Source organism: Larus michahellis, chromosome 5, assembly GCF_964199755.1.
Source record: "Larus michahellis chromosome 5, bLarMic1.1, whole genome shotgun sequence".
NCBI classification, from domain to species: Eukaryota; Metazoa; Chordata; class Aves; order Charadriiformes; family Laridae; genus Larus; species Larus michahellis.
This window is the reverse complement of record NC_133900.1, coordinates 42,921,070-42,939,233: the sequence shown is the minus strand read 5'-3', so window position 1 is coordinate 42,939,233 and position 18,164 is coordinate 42,921,070.

Sequence of the window (18,164 nt, the reverse complement as noted above, 5' to 3'; positions counted from 1 at the left end):
CTTATCTTCAGGGCATGTTTCTGGAAGGAACAAACCAAGCTGCAGCGATTATGCAGCTGTGCTGGCTGTGCAGCTGGTCTGCTTGGGAGAGATGGGATGCACCTCACTACGTGAGACAAAGGTATCTTTGCCAGCAGGATGGCTGACCTGGTAAGAAGGGCTTTAAACTGGGAGCGATGCAGGATGAAGGGTATTACCAGCAACCGGTGAAAGAGTGATGGACAGGGCTGAAAAGCAAAGGGCTGGGGTGGTGTGAATGAAGACAAAGACAAACCCAACAAACCAGAGTTTAAATAAGGTCACCTCAAGCATTTCCAGGTAAGCAAGGAAGTGCCTACAAGGCAGCGTTATGGGAATAATCCCCAGACCCTTTTTGGGAAATGGTCATGCTGGAGTGCCTTTCTGAAGTGCCTGTACACTAATGTGTGCAAAGTGTAAGTAGAGATCTGTGTGCAGTTGCACAGCTATGGTCTTGCTGGGATCATGGAGAAGTGGTGGGATGATTCCCATGACTGGAGTATTGCAATGAAGAGATATAGCCTCTTTAGGAATGACAGGGTAGGAGGATGAGGAGGGGGAGTTGCCCTTTATGTGAGAGAGCAGTTGGAGTGCATGGAGCTCTTCTGAAGGTGGATGAGGAACCAATTGAGAAGTTCTGGGTGAGAATTAAAGAGCAAATGATATGGGTGACACCTCATGGTGATTGAACAACTAGTCCTGGAAACCATTTTCAGGCTCATGAAGGACAGAAAGGTGATCAGGAGAGGTCAGTGAAGGTTCTCAAAGTCATGCTTAAGCAACCAGCTAATGTTTTATGATGAAGGTTATCTTACCAAGCCATCTACTGGCTTGGTAGATGAGGTGAGAGCAGTGGATATTGTCTACCTTGACTTCAGTAAGGCTGTTGACACTGTCTCCCATAATGTGCTTATACAGAAGCTGATGAAGTATGGGCTGGATACGTAGGCAGTGAGGTGGATTGAAAACTGTCTGAATGGTCAGGCCCAGAGCGTGGTGATCAGTGGCTCTTTTCAGGTGGTGCCCAGTGACAGGACCAGAGGCAATGGGCCTGAAACACAGGAGGTTCCCTCTGAACATTAGGAAACACTTTTTTACAGTGAGGGTGATTGAGCACTGGCACAGGTTGCCCAGAGAGATTGTGCAGTCTCTCTTCTTGGAGATGTTCAAAACCCTCTGGACATGGTCTTGGGCAAGTGGCTGTAGGCAGCCCTGTTTGATCAGGGCAATTGGACCAGATGACTTCCAGAGGTGACTTCCAACCTCAACCATTCTGTGATTCTGTGAACTACAGCATCAGAAATTTATCCACAGAATAGACATGATTCTGTCTTCAAGTAAAGGTTTAAGAAAAGCTGGTTTTATCTCCAAGCTACAAATTATTGTGTGTTTCTAAAACTTACCCCTTGGCAATCGTATTTACTATGCTGTAGTTACTGTTACCTTTCCATTTATTTTACTCCAGTGTTGTAACACTACCAGAGAAAATGCTCTCAAATGCCAATTCTTTAGGCATCTTGAAAAATACAATCTGATTTCACTAATCTCTTAAATGACATTGGACTCTCAAAAAGCCTTTTTACTTATTTTGTAAACATTTCAATGCTAACACATTATATGATATATCGCTTTTACTAAACCGTCAAGCAAGATCCAAGCAACCTTCATACAGAAGTATTGCCACTTACTTCACTCTGATTTCCGAATTTGGTATAACAAACTCTTAGATAGATCTGTTAAACTATATTTGATTTATACACACAGTGTTAGAAAAACACTGAATATAAGAATAACTTGGTACAGTTGTACTCTTACAAGTTTTGTGAAAACTAGGGGCTATGCCGGTAAAAGCATTTTTATCAATGCCTGAGTAAGGAAAAGAATAGAAAACTCACTCTTGCCTGCTGTATTTGGCAGCAGCCACCTGGCCAGCATTATCCAGGCAATGAGTATGCCCTGATGCCTGAGCCAGGCAGAGCAACACGGGAAGGAGGACCACGGGACAACTTAATGCAGGAGTGTTGTGGTAATGCAGTGTTAGTCTGCATGGGAATATGAGGGGAGAGACGAGGCAAATTTGGTGGGCTGAGGAGCAGGTATGGGGCATAGAGACATAGCATACAAATCTTATTAATTTTGTTATTTAGAATAATCTGTGGTAGGAAACGTATGATAATTAACAGTTTCTAGGCCAAGCTGTGGTGCATGCCAAAGTTTCTGGGTTTGGTCATTTTTATTTATTTTTTTAATAAAACTCGCAATTATTTGAAAAGTAAAATCCAGTTTAGCATGGTCCCTATGTTAGAGAGACAACTTGGCAGTGAAGGTGCTGGCAGTACAAATTATTCTTTTGCAACTCTAAAGCCAGATGAATTTGAAAGAGTTCTGATTGCTCTAATATACTTTGCTTACTTGGTATAATATATATTTTTTAAAAAGCTACAGATGAAGGAGTGTTTCTGATGAATATATATGCAATACTACCAGCTGCATAATAAAGACACAAGTGTTATTCATACATTTTTACTAAAAATTTGTGCTAGCCCTGTCACGCTGGATACTGCCATTTGATTTCTCACATGGTTTTCTTAGAAATGCGTCAGTGTTTGTACAATGACTATGATTGCAGCTAGGCAAAAAAAAAAAGAGCCAAACAAAAAGTCTCTGCTCAGAAGGTATATTTTTACATGATTTCCTCAACCCTCACCCCTCTCCATCAAACACCTTACCAACTTGTGTTTTTAGTCCAGGGCAGCAGAGAGAGAGTTCTGATGATTTCAGAAACCTCACCGAAGGCCTCTACCCACACTGATCCAATCTGAAATCTATGCTGATTTCTCAGTGCTCTCTGAAAGAGGATGTCTGCTAGCAGGAGTATTTAATTAGATCTCAAACTACTCTGTTACTGTGCACTAGTAGTTAGCCAAAAGAGCAGATAGGACTGCTTTAATTAGACAGAAACTGAGATAAACATATTCTTTGTGCAATGCTTATTTAGAAACATCTTAATAATAGTATTGTTTCCAGAACAACAGGAAACTTACTGTAAGTCAAGTTCCAAGTAAGCCTGGGTTTAAGAAGCTGTGTCTCTGTTTCCTTTCAGTGTTGCGTTTGCAACTCTTTACACCGACCTTCTATATTCCCATTGCAAGCAGCCAATATTGCAGTCACAGAAATAATGATCACACAGACCTCTTGTAGGTATGGTTCAGGATTAAGCAATCCCTCTACCCACCTTCCACTCTTCCCACGCCTACACATTGCAATCACTTGTCACACTGAAGGGTAAACTAAGCTGCAGCATAGATCCGGTTTAATAACAATAAACCTAAGAATAAAGAAGGGATTTGTATGAGGGAATTGGTCCAATTTGTCACCTGGTTACACAAACGCTCGTTCTGGTGTGAAGGGCAGAGGTTAATGGGAGGAGTGAGTGAATGACTTGGGATGGGAATGCACAGTGTTCAGGCTGGCATGGCCACATAAAGATGCTAGTCAAACTGTGCCCTAAAGCTGTCGTAAGGAAAATACTTATTAATCCTTCAGTGTTGGCTCTGACTTGCTATGAGGTCTACTATTTTGGGTGGCCACTATCATGTGAACAGATTTTTTTGCCAAGCAGAAAGAGCTGATTGGACCTTGTCTAGAGCCTGAAGTGCTTACTGCTTTAAATGAATCTGTGCTTGTCTTTTGATTTAAGCTTTGTGTGCTGACAACCATTATTGCCTTTCCATATAGAACCACCTTTCATGCATGCCATACTGCAGAAGCCGTTAGCTCTGTTCCAAGAACGTAATAATCACGGAAGTATGTATTTTCTAGTAAACTCTACAACCATGTGCAGAGATCCACGATGTGGGCCTCTGGATTGCAAATGCTGGTATTTCTGTGATTTTTTTTTCTTCACCTGGAAACTAAAAAAAACCCAGATTGCTGCCGGGCAACATCCAACGAGTAAAGAAAGAGTTATGCCCTTGAGTCTGCAGAGCTGTATTCAGTATAATGCAGTGGTCAAGATTCTGTCTGAGGAATAGGCTAAGCAATGTTATCAGCCTTGATAGTTAAGCCTTCTCCAAATATATTCACGTATGCAAGTAGGTTCAAACTGTTTTGCCTAAATCAGCGTGGGATACTTTTACCAGCAATTACTGTGTTGAACCACTGTGAACTCCAATTTTCAGCTCACTTTCAAAGTTCTAACTTAGACGGAATTGCCTTGATTTAGCTAAGCTTGACCTATGAAATCATAGATGAGTCAGCCTGTCTCCCTTGTAAAGTGCTCAGAGACTATGATATGTGATACAAATAAAATGAGAGAGCCTATTTCCAAGTGTGAATTTAATTACTATGTTCACTGAGGCTGGTTTGTATCACATATTTAAGTTTGAACAGCAGAATGTTCTTGAAATAAATAAATAAAAACTAACATCTGAAATGTGAAATTGTTTTAACTGAGTTTCAGATATAGATGTGCACATTACATTAATACCCAGTGCTGGGATCTTTTCACTGACTGTATTAGCAAATAATTGTGGGGGCACATATCTGGATCACACATTACAACTTTTGCATGTAAATATGTAATAAATGCATACAAATTCATCGTTAGATGGATTGGAAAGATTGCTTTGTATGGAAAGGGAGTGACTGAAATAAAAATCTAGATGTTTTTAGAATACTGTTACTTCTTGACTTGTCAGAAGTTTTACAGTAAAATAGAACTTGGTTTTGACACAGAGCATTCTGTCATGTACTTGAAAATACATTTCTAAAAAGAACTCATGATAGCCTGGTATTTTGACTAACGTCCTTTTTCTCAGTAAGTTCTTGCTCATAAGATGGATATAAAATCTAAGAGATCAAAATGGAGTTCCTCTCTGAGTTCAGTATGAGTTTTGCCAGAGGAAAGCGTAGTAGGAGTTGCTGATTTTGCTTTATGTCGCGTGCCTATTGGTATTGTGCTAACACTGGCATACTCCCACGTGTTCTTTTCTGCTGTGGAGTTTGTTCCATCATTTTCCTTCTGTTCTGTTCCTCTTTTAAAAATACTTTCCTTTTTCTGCCCAGCCCTTCAAGTGATCTTACTAGCTCTCTCTCAACATACAAAGAATTTGATGGCCAGTTTTCTAAAATTTAAGATAGAATTTACAATGGTCACGAAAGATAACTGTGTGTGATTTATACAATGTATGAAATAAACCCAGCAACATATTAGCATAACTTTTTAAGAGAAGAAATTGATCATTATTTTCCAGAAGGAATTTAGCTTTTTGAGGTATCAGAGCTTTGGGTTCTTTGCTCTTATTTTATTCTTTCTTTATTTAACAGTACTTAGAGTATCTACAGGGTCCATTTAATTTTTTTTACTGTTGTTAGCACGAATACTGGGAAAGTAAACCCAGAAACACTAAAGGCTTAATTTTCAGGCACAAAAAAGACTTAGATACCTAACTCTCATTAAAAGGCAGCATCTTATGTATTTGAAATTCTTTTTGCTACATAGGCATAGTAGTGATGAAGATAAAGAAGCAGAAAATAACCTGTCCAATACCATTAGAAAAGGTCTCAGAACTCATGTTTATCCCTGTTAGTCTCTAGCCTTGCATTATTCTGACTACTGTAGTTGTGATCGCTTAATGGAGGCCAATGACCAAAATGCCATACATGGGATAATCATCCAGCTTCGTTTAGCCAAGATCTTCCCTGTATTTGTTGCATTCGTATTAACATGTGGCATACCCACACTGTCATAGAATCATAGAATCATTTTGGTTGGAAGAGACCTTTAAGACCATCACGTCCAGCCATTAACATAGTCCTGCCAAGTTACCACTAAACCATGTCCCTCAGCACCACATCTACACAGCTTTTAGATACCTCCCTCCAGGGATGGTGACTCAACCTCTTCCTCCTTCCCAACCAACTCAACCTGGGCAGCCTGTTCCAATCCTTGACAACCCTTTCGGTGAAGGATTTTTTCCTAATATCCAATCTAAACCTCCCCTGACACAACTTGCGGCCATTTCCTTTTGTGATATCTCTTGCTATTTGGGAGAAGAGACCAACCCCCACCTCTCTACAACCTCCTTTCAGGTAGTTGTGGAGAGCAATAAGGTCTCCCCTCAGCTTCCTTTTCTCCAGGCTAAACAAACCCACTTCCCTCAGCCACTCCTCAACAGACTTGTGCTCTAGACCCCTCACCAGCTTTGTTGCCCTTCTTTGGACTCGCTCCAGTACTTCAACATCCCCCCTGTAGTGTGGGACCGAAAACTGAACACAGTATTCAAAGTTCAGCCTCACCTGTGCTGAGTACAGGGGCGACGATCACTGCTCTAGTCCTGCTGGCCACACTATTTCTGATACAAGCCAGGACGCTGTTGGCCTTCTTGGCCACCCAGGCACACTGCTGGCTCATATGCAGCTGGCTGTTGACCAATATCCCCAGGTTCTTTTCCGCTGGGCAGTTCTCCAGCCACTCTTCCCCCAGCCTGTAGTGCTGCGTGGGGTTGTTGTGACTCAAGTGCAGGACCCACCCGTCCAGTTATGAGCATGGAGTTGTACAGTAAAATAAGCCAGCATGAATTGCAGTCACACCTTCAGTTTCTTAATCAGATCACTAAAAGCCTTGTTTAGGTGCCATGTATGTCTGTAGAAGCATAAAACCTTTTGAGATCTCAAAATGGTATTGCTTGTCTGGTGAGAGATGCGGTGGTGTTCACCTCCAGCACTGTACCTTACCTGTCTTTGGGAAAGTCCCATTTGTGCTGCAAATATGTTTCAGATAATTTAGGTAACAGCTGCTACATTTGTCTTTTGTAACTTGGGGGAAACAGATAACCAGCCTACAAACCCTGTCAATACACAAAACAGCTGAGCCATTTCTGTACCCATGCTGTCTGTTCCGCACTGTCCCCTCCCCCAAAATGCTTCAAATAATAGAAATAAAACCTCCTTTACATTTCAGATATGGTAACCTGAGGTAGGGTCAGCACATTTCCCATCACTAGCCATTCATATCAACATCTTACGTTTTTCCCTACTGATCCCCTCTGGCAGCTTTCTGGAATTGCTGTGAATTTATAATTTGTGATTCTGGGAATTTTAAATGTAATAATAGGTTATATTTGATTTACTCAGTATTAAATATCAAGGCCCTGCTGTGGAGCCTACAAAAGTCCACAAACTTCATTGCAATGAGACATGCATTCTTTACCTTGTTGAACATTAATGTTGTTGCTGCATATGAGCTGTGCTCCATGACTCATCCCACATTTTTTTGTGTCACAGAATCACAGAATGGTAGGGTTGGACGGGCGCTGGAGATCATCTAGTCCAACCCCCCTGCCAGAGCAGGGTCACCTAGAGCAGGTTGCACAGGAACACGTCCAGGTGGGTTTTGAATGTCTCCAGAGTTGGAGACTCCACCACCTCTCTGGGCAGCCCGTTCCAGTGCTCTGCCACCCTCAAAGTAAAGAAGTTCCTCCTCACGTTTAGGTGGAACTTCCTATGCTCAAGTTTGTGCCCGTTACCTCTTGTCCTGTCACTGGGCACCACTGAAGAGAGCCTGGTCCCATCCTCCTGACACCCACCCTTTAAGTATTTATAAGTGTTGATAAGGTCCCCCCTCAGCCATCTTTTTTCCAGACTGAAGAGACACAAATCCCTCAGCCTTTCCTCATAAGAGAGGTGTTCCAGTCTCCTAATCATCTTGGTAGCTCTCTGCTGCACCCTCTCCAGCAGTTCCCTGTCCCTCTTGAACCGGGGAGCCCAGAACTGGACACAGTACTCCAGGTGCGGCCTCACCAAGGCAGAGTAGAGGGGGAGGGTGACCTGCCTTGACCTGCTGGCCACACTCTGCTTGATGCACCCCAGGATGCCATTGGCCTTCTTGGCCACAAGGGCACATTGCTGGCTCATGGTCATCCCATTGTCCACCAGGACTCCCAGGTCTCTTTCAGCTGAGCTGCTCTCTAGCAGGTCAGCACGCAACCTGTACTGGTGCATGAGGTTGTTCCTCCCCAGGTGCAGCACCCTACACTTGCCCTTATTGAATTTCATAAGGTTCCTCTCCGCCCAACTCTCTAGCCTGTCCAGGTCTCTCTGTATGGCAGCACAGCCTTCTGCTGTGTCAGCCGCCCACCCCAGCTTTGTGTCATCATCCTGTGATGTGTCCTGATAATTTGAATCAGGAAACCTGCTCACAACTTTTTTACTCCCTTTCAATGACAATAAGGGCATGGCCTAGGACATGGCCAGGCAGATTCCTGGATTCAGGGTTTTGGAAGAAATTTTGGGTTGCCCTCCTCTAGACAAAACTGGAAAGGATTAATCCTCTGGGAAAGATAAGAGATAATTCTTTCTGCTGTAAAAACTGCTGAAAAGACTAGCTTTTTACTGTTTCTCATAGTTTTTATTATCTTGCATATTTTTTTTTTATTTTTTATTTTTAGTGAATGGCCTAGTCATCATTGTAAGTGAATGTATTCCCAGAGCGCTGCTAGTAGCCATGTTGGCAGGATACTGTTCTTGAGTTAATCATCTCAGCTTGGTTAGAAACAGTTCAAAATTGTCTGAGATTAGGCACCGTGATATTTATGCATATGTTTCTATGTTGCAGCACTAACAACACCCACATTACGGAATCACGGAATCACAGAATTTTTCAGAGTTGGAAGGGACCTCTAGAGATCATCTAGAGGTGCTAAAGCAGGATTGCCTAGAGCACATTACTCAGGACTGCATCCAGATGGGTCTTGAAAGTCTCCAGAGAAGGGGACTCCACAACCTCTCTGGGCAGCCTGTTCCAGTGCTCTGTCACCCTCACCATAAAGAAGTTAGATATCTTAAAGTTAGCGTGAATAATTCCAAGCAACCTGTAACATAAGACATAAGCTAATATTCTTAATATTGTGAAGACAAAAGAAACCATTGTAGTGAGTACTGGATAACACAAGCAGTTTTCTTACAGCCTAGTAAGTAAATGTAATAGCAGCTCTGAAATCTTGCCAACCTGTCTGCTAGTTCTTGAAGTAGTGCAGGTGGTACAATTTGAGAAGCGAGCCTTCCAAATGTGATGGAGGTAACAGGGGACAACTGTAAGTGTCAAGATGGGAGCTCTCTCCATACATAGGTGATTTATGCTGTCTTGATCTAATGGACAGAAGAGCTCTCCAAGGGACAGGCTATCCATACAGACAGACTGCCTTTGACACAATATCTCTTTTAGCAGAGTTTTCTTCATGAACCTGGAGCTTACAAAGTTTTGTAGTTGGAAGAAATACTTCTATATCCAAGTAGAATGAATAAGCTCAATCTATCAGGGTAAGCACTGAACCAATAAAGTTCCATTATGACAATTCTATGCAAAATAAGGCAAAAAATCAAAAGACAAAGAAGGTGGCTTTCAATAAGAAACTGATAGAAGAATGAGAATTAGAAGAAAAGTAGCTTTGGTAACAAACTTTCTGATTTCATGCCAATGTCCTTTTTGACTATGGGTTAGAAAGAGAAGCAACGTTTGCAGCCGTCTCCCTGCAGGCACCAGATTGCTAATAGAGGCAACAGAGCTTGCAAATCCTTTGGTAAAGATCCAGTGTGGTGAATGGATGAGGAAAATGTGTAATAGCTTCATTGGACGCTGAAATTGGTATTGAAATAATAACAGATTTTTTTTTTTTTCAGGATCAAACAGAAAAACATCAGGGAAATACATGGTTTGGACTGTGTCAGAATTCCAGTTTGGGATTTTATTCAACAAAAAAACAAAATGAAAATATTTTTATATTGTTCAGGGTTATTCAACCTTTTAAAACATGTTTTTCTCTTAATCTTGATAAAATTTTAATGAAAAATGCTGTTATGAAACAAGAAAATTACATTCTATTTTTAAATGTTCAAAATGAGCTGGTTTGGTTTTTTTCAAATAAAACACTTTATTTTAATAAGACCATGAAGCACTAAGAGGCATTTAAAATCCTCTCCTCTCCCCCCAAAAAACCCCATATTTGTTGAATGAAGCCAACATTCTTGTTGTATATCTTGTGAATAACATTGTTCCAAATAAATGAAATTTTTTCTGGTTTTGTTTCTTTGTAAAGATGCACTGATAGCACTAATCCAGTTCTTATCCACTCTCATAACATCTTAGATGTTACATGTAATTTCACAATAAATTACAAACCTTTTAGTGTAAATGAAAACCATTTTTTCTTCTTTCATAATTTTTCTTCATGAATTATCCTGCATTCCATGTTTGTGGGTGCTAAAATATTATTATTTTATTATAGAAATTGTTTGTGAAATATAAAAATTTAAATAGCTGGGTATCCTATTGGCATCCAATATCATCTGAATACTGGCATGGGACTACATAGTCCTGTTATGACCATTCTATGCAGAATTGGGCAGGAGAATTAGAAAAGGATACAGAATGGCTGTACTGTAACTTTTCACCTCACCTTCCTAAAGAAGTAGTAACTCAAGAAAAAACCAGCATAACCAGAGGCAGTACTAAGGAAAAATAGTAGAGAAGCTTGGGAGCATGACTTTTAGACGATGTTCATCTTAGAATCTGTAATAATGCTTGTTGCTTTAAAAAGTAAGTTGCAAATTGCCTAAAGTCAATATGGCCTCAGAAAAGCAGAAAAAAAATGTGATATATCTTCATTTTTCAAATGTTTCTTGAAATCTTTTTTAAAAAATAAGATGAAACCTAGAGAAAGTAATGAATCCCTCGCAAATGACAGTTCTCTTTTCAGTAAGCTAACTCCTATCTTCATATGTTTTTCCACAGTAATTCTCACCACACATGCAATTCACACTCTTTTCTGTGAATTTTCCATAAAAAACAAAGTACAGTACCTACTGTACTTATTCTGTGGTACTATGTATTAGAATGTTTATAGCAGGAAGAATAAGCTGAGAGATGTGTGGGCGATGGCTTTGTTATTGTAGAAAGACTAAGCTTGAGAAATAAGCTCTAGTCACTATGGCAATGAACTTAAACATACCATGTGCCATTGTAAGGTTTTTAAAATTCCATTTTTCTTTCTTTCTTTTTTTAAAAAATGTAACATACAAACAATGAAGGAACAAGTGAGTGTTGATTTACAGCACAATTCTGCAAACCACATCAAGCTTAATGCACAGATCCTGTGGTGCTGGAAAATGACGAAAAACTGAGACAGAAGGTGCAAGAGGGAAAAAGAGAAGAGAGGAAGAAAAGAGAGAGAATACCTGCATAATACTTTATCAGCCTTGCTTGACAATAGTTTTGTTACCATCAGCTGTATAAGCTTTAACTTAATTTTGTCCAGCAGATACTTAACAGCTAATTTTTCTTTAAAGTTTGGCGTGCAGAAATTAAATGCAATTTTCTACTCATTGCTGAGTTTCAGGCATACGATTGAATGTTACAATTCATTCACTGAAAGCTGCCATTCCCATTGTTCACAGGACTATTGGTGAGCTTTCAACTAATGACGCATTTAGTATTACGCAAACAACTGTCAGGATGCAGAAAAAAAAGCATGCAGAAAAAAAAGCTGAGCTGTATTAATAATGAATTGTTAGTGGAACAATGGTTTCAATCATTAGTCAGTAAAATAAAGGTGATTATATGATTTTATATATCCTCATACATACATACATACGAGTGTGCGTATATACACACAAACACAACATTATAGAAGAGTTTTTGTTTTTCTAGTTTTATTTTAATCTAATAACCAGTCTGCGTAACCCTGTAATGTGATGCTGTGTACAGAGATAATACTTTTGAATACCCACTGATTGATTACATCGCTATCATAAAAAGTTCTGAAGAAAATTTTCAAACTGTTATGATTATTTCATTCGTATGACTTTCTGGTTTCGGAAACTGAATGCACTGCAGACCCAGGGCTAGTTTACTGCATTGCGTTTAATTTTGACCATACCTGTTACTATTGTTTAGATTTGTTTAGTAACAGTGACAAAATTGCAGTACAAGATTCCTAAAAATGCAGCTTCCCAAGCTGTTGTGCTTTCCTCTGGGCTCTTTTGGGGAGATGTAATACTAGAAGAGATCACCTGGGATATTGATTCAAGTCTTCTGCCGTAGCAGAGTTGTTTTTTGGTCTACATGCGAGCCTTTCCTGTTGATGTAGGAATGAATTTCTGTAGCTGTTATAAATCGAACAGTTTAGTCAAAAGTGCTAGAAGTAATCAAAAGGAACTAAAAGAGAAAAAATTGCTTTTGTATTACCAATAATTTAATTTCTGCCTGTTAGGTGAAAAGAAAAATTAGATTAAGCACTATAAGCATTATAGTTCATGCCACCAAGTGGCACGTCCTCAGTTTTTCAATACTGGAAGTTGTCCCTCAATTTTTTAAAGGAAGAGGATAAGTACAGAGAACCAGGCTATGCTGGATGTGTATGTGTATGGGGAGTGAAATATAACAGATTGGATGAAATAGGAACTTTTCAGTCCATTCCTGATTTTGATGCTGGCAAATGGTCAGTTATCTTTGTTCCAAATGCAGCTCATACAACATTTTGTAAGATCAAGCTCTCTAATAAAATATAAGAAGTACTAATCACATTGCTGGTGAGCTGCTGGAAGACATACAGATGCCATAGTAATGCTATAATCAGCACTCGAGAAGAACAGGTATAAATATGTAACCTAATTTAATTCAGGAAAGTACATATTTTTATAGTATTACTTTCTGCTTAGACTTAAATGATTATTTATAAAATCAGAACTGTCAGTTACTAAAATAAATAAATGTAACTGATCCTTTGTCTCCTTTGTTTCCCTGACTACTGTGTATGTAGTACGTCAGTCGGGACAGTTAATATCTATATGTCCAGCCTACTGTTTTTCTTCCTCTTATCTCCGTTATTTGTAGACCCACAGGTGATCTTTTCCTTTTTTTCCCATCAAATTACAGTTTTCATTATACTGACAGGTGCCATTAGGCAACAAGGAAGCTGATTGCTGAGTGTGGTGAAAATAATTGTTTATGAGTCCATCAGGCCTGTTTAGGGGAATAATTGTGGTTTTTTCTGTTTATCAGTGCAGAATTCAGATTGGTAATATTTACATACTCTCATTTTATTTTAACTGAAAAGAAACTATTGCTCAGATTATGAACACCAGGAATTTTCCCAAAGTTAACCACCCAAAAAATCATTGGCTTTGACAGAATGACGCACTGTTTTTGTAAAGTCTAAATAAAATAGCCACTGCTTTTCTTTCAAGGTTGCAATTCCTGTTCATTATTGTGTAGCACAATCATCTAGATCATTCCTCACAAATCTTTTACCGCTTAAACATACACACACCTCCACAAACTCCTTTGAGTTAAAAGCAACAAGAGGATCATTGCAGACTGAGTAACATGGAATCTTTTTGTGATGCTGTTTTTGGGGCAAGAGCTCTTGACTGATACATGGGAAGTAGCAAATCAATAGGTTATGAGGGTTTAAAGAAAAGTTAAGATTTTTATCTACCAATGCATACCTTTTCTGTTTTCCCTAATTAATTTTAATTTAATGTAAATTCCAATTGGTTAGACTGCTCAAATGGTAAATTCAAAATCCTAAACTTTTAAATTCATGAATGTATTAACATTCATGTAGGAAAGGGTAGGAAAGCCCAAACCCCAACATTTCCAAATGGATACCTTCCTACTTTAAGTTACGACTTTTCTGAAAGCTTGAATAACTCATAGAAAAGAGCAAAGCTGAATTTATGGAGATAATATAACTGTCTCACCTGCCTCCACCATAAATAGATTGCATTCATCTTAGCTGCCCTCTTTTTGATTACATTTCATATTTGAAATGATTATTGTCCTAAATTATTTCCTGTTTGAAGTATAGATTTTTCAAGTCAGTCTGACAGGCATGCTTTTCACTGAGGTGCCTAATTGCCTTTTATACTGGAAGATATTGCTTCAAAATCATGTGCTTTCTAAACCCAGACCGATTCATACCTAAGAAAACATCTTGACAAGTTTATTTTTCAGCATGCAACACAAGGTATGTAAGTGGTACGAGATCCAAAGACTATAGAAATGAAACACCTAAAAGTCTCCTGTTAATTCTGTAGGAAAAAGCTTCTATATTAGGATTGAGACGAAGTACTAGATGTTTCAGAAAAAAGGGTAAGGATCCTATGTGCTCAGAGACTGTGTTTTGCCTTAGCACCCCAACTGAGACTGTAACCAATGCAGCTGAAGAGCCCATCAGACCATAACCCAAGGCAGCCTGAATAGAGACTACGTGGGAAGTATTATCCTTCATGTGTTCCTCTCATAGCTGAAAACAAGAGTTCAGGTCCAGGATTAAAATATTTTTCAAGCATTTAGTTCATTTAACTACTTTTGCTATGCTTCCTATTATTGAAAACAAACCACTTTTCATTCAAAGTAAATGCTACAATAAATCTTGGTACCAGAATAATTGGTTGTATGCAGCACATGCAGCCTTTTCTGTCATGTCTTTAGGCTAACATCAGAGAGGGTTGAGGTGCAACATACATCAGCCCCAAAGTGGAGTTAAGCATAGGGTATTTACACCTCTGAGGCAATTTTTTTTCGTGTTTCCACATGGGGAGGGGTCAAAAGGGTCCAAAGGAGAGTGGGTCTAGAGCAATACATGTTATCCTGTGTAAGCCAGTGTATCTCTGAAAAGGAGCCTCGACACAGATGCATTAGGTTCTTGTATTCTCTTGCAAAGAGTCTGTAGTTCAAATCTTAATCTTGTGTAATAACAAGAAAAATAATTCTCAGTGATAATTGCTAGGAACATTCCAAGTTATCTTTTACTCCAGTGTGACTTAAATATCTCATTAAACAGTATGCATTTGTGGAATTATATGAAACTCATGATAACTTGGTTTAAAAAAAAAAAGTTTTTGTTCACTAAGCCTGTTCTCTTCCCATCAATAAACATCTTTGCACATTTGGTTTCTCATTAGAGTTTCTAGCATCCTAGTGGAAATAAATGTCACAAGATTGTTTTCTCATGCTAAGTTAATATGCTGGTTTTGCAGACTGGAGGATGTTTTCTCAGCAGGGAAATAATAATTCTGAAAACAATGGATTTTTCTTAATGACATCTAAATCTTCCTAAGATATCCAGGGCTTCTGGCCAGACCATCCACAGCATGAGTTTGCCTCCATTTCATCAGTGATTGTGTTAGTTACTATGTATTAACAATGATCCTCATTTTACTTATAGGTGTATAATTAGGTATATCTGAGAGCTGGCACAGTTAGTGTGCTGAAATAAGCCCTTCCTGATACCTGTACAATACCCAGCACCAAGACATTAGAGTTCTAATAAATTCTCAAGGTTATGGTATTTTTACAAATTACAGTGTAACACTGGCCACATATCTGGCTTTGTAGACTTTTGGTAAAATGAAAAGCTACACAGTTTTGATGATTTTGTGAATAAAAGCTACATTAGTTCCCCATTCAATAATTTTTCTCAAAATAATTATTTTGGTATCAGAATGGCTTAATACACAATGGATATAAAGGGAGCAGTTGTATTTACTATTATAAACTTACCTTAAACTTCTCTGCCCACCTCCAGTCTATCTTTAATGAGGTTCTAACCTCACTGTGCAAACGCAATAGCGAGGACAGGCGGCTAAGCCTACATTGGTCCCACTTTATGTAGCTTGTTTTTTGGGATGTCTGGATCTTCAGCAACTTCATTCAAACTAGATTTGACCTACACCCATAGTTCAGACTAGGTTGATGAAGACTTGCAGCCTCAGATAACTGGCCACATTGCGCAAGCCTCTGCCACGTGTGCGTGGGCCGCTCCAGCTACGTGCGAGCTGTGGCATCCCTGCCAGGTAAGACTCATGCTGTGTGTGCTAGTGGACACAGGATTTTTCAGGTAGGGAGGTGGCGTGGTGCTCTGTTACCTGTCATGCTTGCAGTTGTGAAGCCCAGCGTGGATTAAAGCCACGTCATCACCCGTGTCTCTTTGACTCAAGAAGCTGTGCTGTAGGCCAAGTGATGCTATCTTACTTTGACACTGTAATTCTAGACAACATGCAACACGTAATAAATAGGCACTTTCAGTGATTTCTTCTCAATTTTTGTAAATGCAAATAAATGAGGGAAGTCTGTAACACAACAGTTAGCGTTTTCCCATATAACAGCTATTTTTGATCTTAGTCTTGCCTCATTCATTTAGCTTTAGGATGCTTCAATACCATTAACTGAAATGAGCTGGGTTACATTAGGCAAACTCATTTCAGCAGTTTTCAGGAAAGAATATGCTAAAATTAAATTAAATTGCCAGAATAGAAGTTCTCTTTGGAACTTTAAGTCTTTAAAGCTTCCTCTTGATATGCTTTTATAAATGTGAGACTCTGGCTATGGTGTTTTAAATAATACTTATTTAGAGCTTCAGATTTAATTAAAAAGTATTTTATTGGGAATATTATTGTTTATCTTTCATTGTCATTTATTCACATTATTGTTTAATGTCATTATTTAAAGTGACATTTAAGAGAAGTTACTGAATGTAACGTCAATAAATTCCAAGAATCCAGCTGGTTTGATCACTGCCAAGCTACCATTATTTTTTAACCTCTGAGTTTGACTGCTGTATTTGGTGGAATTTACAAACAGAAGCAGGAATATTTAAAGTTCTAAATGATAATAATACACTACTGTAAAAATATTTTTCCATGTAAAATAAGTACTGCCACAATTTTTCTCTGAGATCAGGAAAGGTCAGGGGATATCTTTGGAGAGCCTTCTTTACCAGAAGAAATTACTTAAATAGTGGTAAAACTAATACTAATAAAGTTTCTTATTATGTTGATTACTTACTGCATTGAACACATCTCCATTTTTATCTACTTTCACCTTCTTAAATAATTCTAATAGCTTTCCTTTGTAAAAAAAAAAAAAAAAAGAAAATTTTAAAAAATTTGGTGTTCTAAAATTTTACCTTAATTTTTTTATCTACAAATTTCTGCCTTCTCCTTCATTCTCTACTCCTTTTCCAAAGACAGCTCAGGGGACTGTAACTCTTTATTAAAAATAGCATTTGCAAATCTTCTCTTATTTCAGACTGTATTTTGTGCTCAGGCTTTCCTAAAAGCAGGCCCTTTGTTTCTTAAAGGGTCTATTCTATAACCAATATTTTTATAGTGTCTCAATTGTACTGCTTATTTTAATAAGAAAAAAATTGCTGAAAGCGATGTAAATTGATTTTCAGGGGCCAAGGTTGCGCAAAGAAATCTTATTTCATGTAAAAAATATGTCCCTGTGTACCCTGCTTGACAATAGAGAGCTCCCAGATAGGAATTGAAGCAGACAATTAATTTAATTTAGTTTTATGTTATTTTAATTATGCCAAATTGATATAAAGTATAAAAAAATTTGAGAGTATTCCTCATTATTCCATGTCTGCTAAACTCTGTGCTTCTCTGATGCAACCAGCACATACACAGAAGGCATAAAACCATCCAGCTTTTATTTGAGTGAGTCGTTGCATTTAACACACAGTTTAGCCACAGTTTCTTGAAGTTTGGAGTTCATGCTTAACATGTCACAGTATATCTATTTAGTCAGTTTTGCAAAATGCCTTTAACACAAGGTGTTGTGCACTTCTAACCAGTCTAATATCACGCCACAATAGACTAGACGAGTGCATATGGTCGAAGTACCAAATTTCAGCATAGTAATAGTAATCTCCATACACAGAAGAACTTTCTGAACTGCTATTGTTTGGTTTCTTGCTGTTCCTTAGTGCTAAAATACAGATTAAGGTACCCTCAGCTGTTATTTCTGACAAAGCCCAGAACTGGAAGTAATTGTCACCTAGTTAAACTGGTATCTCTGTCATTGTGTTTCCTTAGAAATTCCCCTCTTCTGGTTCTTATGCTCATGGTATAAAACACAGTAACAAAAACACAGCATATACCACAGAACAACAAATCATAGCATTATCAATAGAGAATGTGCAAAAACCCCATATTTCTGAGGGTTCCAAAGAACCCCATAGGCACAGCTTGTTGGCTTGTTGTAGGAGGTAACATAACATAATTTACTGTTCAGAAAAGTTCCTCTTTCCCCTTCTTGCCTTTATCCAAGATGTGGATTTTTCCCAAGATGGGTATCA